The sequence below is a fragment of the Bidens hawaiensis genome, unplaced genomic scaffold (genome assembly GCF_021521415.1).
Source record: "Bidens hawaiensis isolate Kalapana, Puna unplaced genomic scaffold, B.hawaiensis_p1.1 tig00030817_1, whole genome shotgun sequence".
In the NCBI taxonomy this organism is placed as follows: Eukaryota; Viridiplantae; Streptophyta; class Magnoliopsida; order Asterales; family Asteraceae; genus Bidens; species Bidens hawaiensis.
In genome coordinates this window covers 73,227-80,728 of record NW_027495160.1, presented here as the reverse complement: position 1 = coordinate 80,728, position 7,502 = coordinate 73,227, and positions in this window count along the sequence as shown.

Genomic DNA, 7,502 nt, shown 5'->3' with positions numbered 1-7,502 from the left:
AAACATACACTAAGTAGTGATATAAAGGATAGCCAACATGTGCTTTTTACCTAATGAAGCCTTGAAGCTAAAAGTGACTGCAGCACTAAAACTTCTTAAGGAAAGTTAGCTAAAATCACATCAAACTAACAAGACAAGCAATCAAAACACAAATACATAGAACATCACAGTTAATAAACAAGGCCATTACAAGGCCATAGCTAATATAGCATTCATACATAATAAGCCAATTAAGGCTAAACAAGGAAATCACAAGGACTCCCAAGAAAATGTTCAAAGGGCCATAAAGGCCAAACACAACCACAAGGCAGGAACTTTAAGAGTTCCATGCCAAACCTACATTGTTTAAACATTACATAACATTGTTTTAAAGTGCTAAGAAAGCTACGAATAAAGTGTTTAAACATCAGGAACAAGCTTTGAGGTACTAGCCTTACCACACTTAGCATTCTTGGACTTCTTGACTTGTGGGACAACATCAGCAACAGCCAAGCCTTCGAGGCTTGCCACATGAGACCCGTCGCTTCCCCCAGATAAAGTCTCTTCACTATCACCAGAACAGGAACGTTACTTCGACAAAGACTCAATGACCTCTTTGGAAACCTTCTCATCAAGGCCGGCTGGTTTCAAACCCTGCAAAACCGAAAGTGGCTTACCATAGCATGATGAAACTGCACCCACATAAGGGTAAGTAAGCCTCTCCATCGCATGAACTGAACCGGTGAAAATCTTGTAGGCTTCAGGGTTGAACAAAGGAGACTGCTCCATAGGCTGACCGGTTTCGTGATGATGGAAGCCTGCAATGAAACCCAAATGCTTTCCATGGCCTAGCAGCTTCGTGTAAACATCACCCAACACCGAGTTAAATTCTTTAGAATGAAGCAAGTAGGATACAACCTGCTGAAACCCATGCTCGATCAACCATTTGTTATCTTCAGAAGTCTGGGTGACCGAAGCCTTCAAGCCTTCCTTCTCCATCTCGAAGGCTCCCCTCTGTACCTCAAAAGCTTCACAGTCAGCATCCAACCTAGCCCTGTCAGCTTCCATAGCTTTCTTCAACCCTGCCATCTCAATCTCATGGCCACGAGACAACTCTTCAATATTTTTCACATACACTTTCTCCTTCTCTGAATAACCTTCAACTTCTTTCTTCATGGCCGCCATAGAGGCCTTCATCTTCTCCTTCGTCTTAATGAACTCCTCATACTCCTCCATCCCCTTTCGAAACTGACTAACACCTTCTGCCAAAAGGGCAGAAAAGTTACAAGAGTTCAAGATCAACCTGGACAACAGGGAATCACCCTCCATCTTGGAGATGGTATCACGAACCCCCGGATGAGCAAAATGAGCCAACGCATCGGCACAAACTTCGGGATCTTTGAAACTATCCCCAACCTTTACACTCCACTCTGGTACATAAACAACATTCCCATCCAACCCTTGAACGACTGGCATCTCAACCTTCTTGCCAGTCGACTTCTTCTTCTTGGAAACCACCTGCTCCTTCTCAACCTCCACAGTTGGACCATGGTCTTCAGAAACCTGAATGTCATCATTAACCTCAACAGGTTCATGAGAAGATGAGGTGCCAACAGACTTCAGCAAACGTCGTGTAGAACGACGAGTGGAAGACTTTGGAACAGCAGTTTTGGTAACCCTTTAACGTCTGGCACTCCCACATAATCACCACCTTCAAAACGACCCTCCTTCCCTCGAACAACCGAATCTTCCCCAGCAACGGCCGCAGCATTAGTAAAACCAACGTCAGAAATATCATCACTGATAAAGCAAAAGCGGGATAAACAAATGCATACCCTTATTATCCCTCATAAGCACGGGATCCCCATTAGGCTTATCCCAAAGTTTGCTAATTCCTAACAAAACGAGAAGATGTTCGGGTAGAGGGAGGAGACGTGATGAACATTTTCTAATTGATGTCAAAAAGGATTCGTTTAACTCCGATTTGGCCGGTTCTGGTTCATTTAGAACAGCCTCCGGTTGTCTCCAAACGGTTTTAAATGGAAGGATAGAATCAGAAACAAAGAAAAAACGGTCCTTCCAAGAACCGAGGGTTGTAACCGCCGAGGAAACCAAACATATATCAACCTTGGTATGTTCGAACGTGTACCAATCACCATTCTTCGCTAAGCGAAAGAAACGACGAAAACTCAATAAAGAAGGATCATAACCTAGGGCTCTACACAAAACTTCAAAATGCAAAACCCTAGCAAGCCCTAACGGATGGATTTGACCGAATGATATACGATAATACTCCAAAACATTAAGAACAAAAATCGTAAAAGGGTGTCGGAGGTTAGAAAATTCGAAATGACGGCAATATAGAGCAAAACCCGCCGGACAACGATCGATTGAAGAATCGACCGGCGGAGCAATCGGTTTATACTTTAACCCTATTCCCCAATCAATACAAAACGATTCAACCTCTTCTTGGGTTAATCGGGAAAAACTGATCGAAAGATCCTTTTTGGCAACCATAATTTTGAAGAAGAATGAAGGATTGAAACTAACCTGGTAATGGATTGAATGAAACTTGAATATGTTTATGGTAATATTTTAAAGAAATCTGGAAGAAAGTGAATAGTTATACCATTGATAAGGCTCTGTGTACTGGGCGGGAATTTAGGGCGAAAATGGGCGATTTTTTAGAGGAACACCGCTCCCCCCCCCCCCCCCCCCCCGCGGCGATAATTGGGCGAAAATGGGCGGGGGCGGGATATATTTGTTGCCCCGTTGAAGAAGAAAATAATAATAAATTAATAAAATGGCCGTTGTGAAACGGTCAAATTAAAAAAAAAATAAACAATATATATATATATATATATATATATATATATAAACATACACCATTCTTCTCCATTTTATATCCATTTTATACACAAATCATACCCAATTTCTTACAAAAAATAAACAAAATGAATCATAGAAACAACCCGAACCAACCGAAGTACCAACTCCCTGGTTTCGATCAAGCGTATGGTTCGCAATCAAGCCAACCGAACCAACCGAACTACCAATTCCCTCTTTTTGGTCAAACGTATGGTTCGCAATCGAGCCAACCGAACCAACCGAACTACCAATTCCATGCTTTCGGTCAAACGTATGGTTCGCAATCAAGCCAACCGAACCAACCGAACTTACAATGGAACCAACCGAGCCAACCGAACCAACTGAGCTATCCGTATCAACTTTTTTAGTAATGTTTTTTTTACGGATATTAATTTCTTTTTTAGTTATGTTTTTTTCTTTAGTTATGTTTTTTAATATTTTTAGTTATGTATTTTTTTAGTTATGTTTTTTTTTATTTCTTTTTAATTTTAATGCATTTTTATTTAATTATTTTAATAAATTGGTTTTTATTTAATTAGTTTAATTATAAAAAGAAAATAATAAAAAAACACACTGTGGGCCCAACTTGTAGCCCATACACCATTACACCCCAAAAACAAATTTCCACTCCATGCTGACTGGGCGCCACGTGTCACAATTCGCCCCCAATTGTAGCCCCTCCACTACACATTGCCTAACTATTAATGAAAAAGCATTTATTGGAAACCGCATTCTGACAGTTACAATCACATCAACTGTCACATCAATAATTCAAAAAACAACCAAAACTGAACAAAGCCTCGAAGCCTACAAGCCTTGAAGCATTTAAGCAATAAACAAAATGTGTGCAAAAGTCAGAAGCCCTTGAGCATACTGCTCAAAAACCTCTGACTTGGGGGGCTGATGGCGGGAGTAGCCCAAGGAAATAATAAAATGGCTGAAACACATTAACGCTAAAGGGTTAAAAGGTTAAAAGCTTCATTTACCGCCCAAACTTATGTAAACAAGTACCCACGTGCTACAGTACGATGTCAAATCACTGTTCATATCCTTGCCCCTCTGACCAAAGGACATGCTCAGATAAAGTATTATTATTTTAACTATGGACCAGCGGTCCAAACCTTCCCGCCTACAAAAGTCAACTCTCTAGGCAAACTGGAGGGGAACTAGTTTAGTTACAATTGAACGAAAGGCTTAAGTCTCTTCCCCTATATAAGAATGACTTAAGTCATAAACAATAACACAACAGATCTGGGCAGATAACACCATCTCCCTAATCTTCTCTTCTTTTCTTTCTTACTTCAATAACTTCATAGCTTCATCAAGAACATCATCCTAAAACCGATTCCAAACATCATGGTTTCGGATCTTCGGTGAGCTATAACAACAAACTAGTGAATCTCCTTCTACGTTTTGCAAATGTAGAGAGACACCACGACCTGCGTTAGGCTAACCTGAAGGCTTGAAGCCTGTTAGCCTAACCAATCTCTTCACTGGTCTTATCTTTGTTGTAACAACATATCTCAAGTTTATTAGATGAAATATTAAGTCTATATTATGAGTTGAAGGTAGTTGTGGGGGTGGGAGTGTTGTCAAAATTCATTGTATAGATTAATGATTGTTGAATATAACATGTTTTCGAATTTTTAGAATATATTAAAAAAGTACATACTTAATAAGTTATTCTATATTCTCAAATAGTTGCTTGCTTGATCCTTTTATATGCTCATAAAAATTTTTGTAATGCATGTTCTTAGCACATCATATGTAATATTTAAAACTCGCTATTCGTTAGTTAAATCCTTTGAAAATATAGCTCATCATTCATCTGGGTAAAAGGAATGGGTTCGATACGAAAGGTGTTGGAAATCGGGATGGACGATGTAGGAGTGAGACTGAGTGATGCGGTAGAGTGAGATGGTGCATCGGGATGACACCCACTCCCTAACCTGACATGACATAAATTGATATAAGTTGTATTAGTATTAACCCAGCCCGCCCCCGGGTGTTAAATAGATTATGTTCACAGATGGACAATTCAGACTTAACATATCAATTCTGAAAATCATGTGACATATAGCTCAAACACGATTTTGATATTTGTCGGTTGAAACGGACATGACATGTTTAATCAGAAAATTTTAAACTTTTTTCTTTTGCATGTCGCTGACGTAAAATTGAAATTTACACTAAATTTATTCCATTTATTAAAACTAAATGTTACTTTTAATACTATTTTAAAAGCATATTAACCACTATTAACCTCAGATCGATCATTCTTAAAGTTGTAGACCCACGATTGTAACCCCTAGTTCAATGTTGTGTCTGATATCATAATTTGATGTGCCAAGTTGTGTGAGAAGGTATAAACCGAAACCAACCCGTTTAGCAAAACGCATTCATTGATTCGTTATGCAGCTAACCCGAATCCGTTTAATCTAACATCTTATCTATAGTTCACATCCAAAAGAGAGTATAAACATAATCTCAAAGATGAGATATTATAGCTAAATATTATAGATTAAAAAATAAATAAATAGCCCAATAGCCTATCTATTATCCATAGAGGACCATACTTAATGCTTCAAGCCTTCAATAGTCGCATTTTAGAGACTTTGACCCAATAAGCAATAACTAACAGGCTTATTAGTTTATTTACAGATGCTGTAAATGTTCTGGGCTTTGCCACTAAATGTAGGCCCAACCCTTGTTATAATCTAATGTAGTAGAGGCGCACAAAATCGTTTTTTTTTCAAACCGAATTACGAGGTTGGTCAAGCCATAGTCCAAACCAGTTTGACTCAAACGGGTTCGGTTTAGAAACCGGTTTAGAAGCAAGAAAGGTCAAACTGGTCCAACTCGATTCGGTTTGGTTTAGAACCGGTTTTTCCTCAAACTGGTTTTTAAAACCGGTTTGGTAGTTAAGAAGGGGAACCAGTCCCAAAATCGACGGATTGAATAGGTTTGGGATTCAGTTTGGGTGAACCGGTTTTCTTGTCAAACCGGTTCGGAATAGTTTGCAGTGAGCCGGTCACAAACCCTTTTTTTTACATCTCTACTCTAATGTAAATTACTGTTATTTAATATTCTTTTTGTCTTTGTATATGTATATAAATAAAAGTATGCACGTTGTAACATTTTAGTAGCAATAAAAATACTATCCATAATGAGTTTTTTTCATAACTTCACGCATGTTAATATTTTGGTATATAACTACAATCATATAGAGATTCTAAATTATAACTATCGAATACATTTTATCCTTTGGTTGTAATTCAAAATATCTTTAAGGATTAATTTATTTTTTTAGCAAGAAGTTTTAGTTTTGTAATCAATATAGTTTATAAAATACTTGGTTTTGCAATTCAAAAGAGCCTACGGCGCACTTATTAGTTATTACCCGTTTGCCTTCTATTTTGATGTACAAAATATTACTGACATTAATTAAGAACTAAAAAATCAAAGTGTAAATTAGCTATAAAGTTTATATATAGTTTTAATTATAAGTTTATAACCATTTTCAATAAAAGCAACTGGTTTTAAGTCCGGTCTAATTTCAAAAGATTGTTTAATCAAAAAAACTGAAATTACTTCAATTTATTAATAACTAAATGAAGTAATAGCCGAAAATAAAGCATCATAAATACGTTTAAAAAAAGTTAGAAAAAGTAAATCCAAAATGAAAAAAATAAATAAAACAATTAATGTATTCAACGAATATTTTAAGCTTTAATGAATATCGTAGTTTGTGATTTTGTGTCAATGTTAATGCGTTTTAAATGCAAGAATTTAATATGCGTTTCTTACTCAATTTAAAAAAAAAAGAAAAAATATTCCTTCATGCGTTTCTTGATGAAAAAAATAATATTTTCATCAAGTATTTTATATTAATTTTGATGATGGTAAGTATAAAAATAACAAATATTTAAAAGAGTTTTTACCGGTTTATTAAAAGATGGTGATTAAAAATTTACGATTATCTATAACTAAAACATGGTAATCACATTCTTTTGCAAAAACAAAAAAATGATGAATAGTTAATTTAAACTAATTTTAAAACTTGTTTTTCAAAAATAAAATCCATAAAAACAAATAATTTAAGTTACGTTTTTTTGCTAATGATCCATTATTTTGTATATTCAATTAAATTATATTCGAAAACTATTTAATTTGTTTTTGGAACATCACGAAAACAATTTAATTAGTCTATAGATACGTTAATTACAGGTGACAAAAGTCCGTGAGTGACGCATATTGAGTAAAAGTTTGCCTTTTAAGGTTAGGATCTAGGACTGAAATAAAAGTATTAAAGTACATATAATAAATTTGTTAAAATATTTTTTAACCATACGAGATTATTTGTTATATATTTACTATTATCCAACCTATATTGCTATCAACAAAATACTTTTAATTTACTAGGGTGTTAGCAGGGGCGGACCTACATAGTGGCCGTCGGGGTCCCGGGACACCAATGTTTTTTAAAATTTCTTTAGAAGCGATATAGAAAAAATTTGAATGACCCCATATAAATTAGCATTTGTAACCCATATACAAATTATATATCTATTCTGGCTGGAAGAAACCCGGTTTTATCTCTGGAGTGTCCCAGGTTCGAGGCTCCTGAACACCGGTTTTGCTTATTCCTTTTTTTT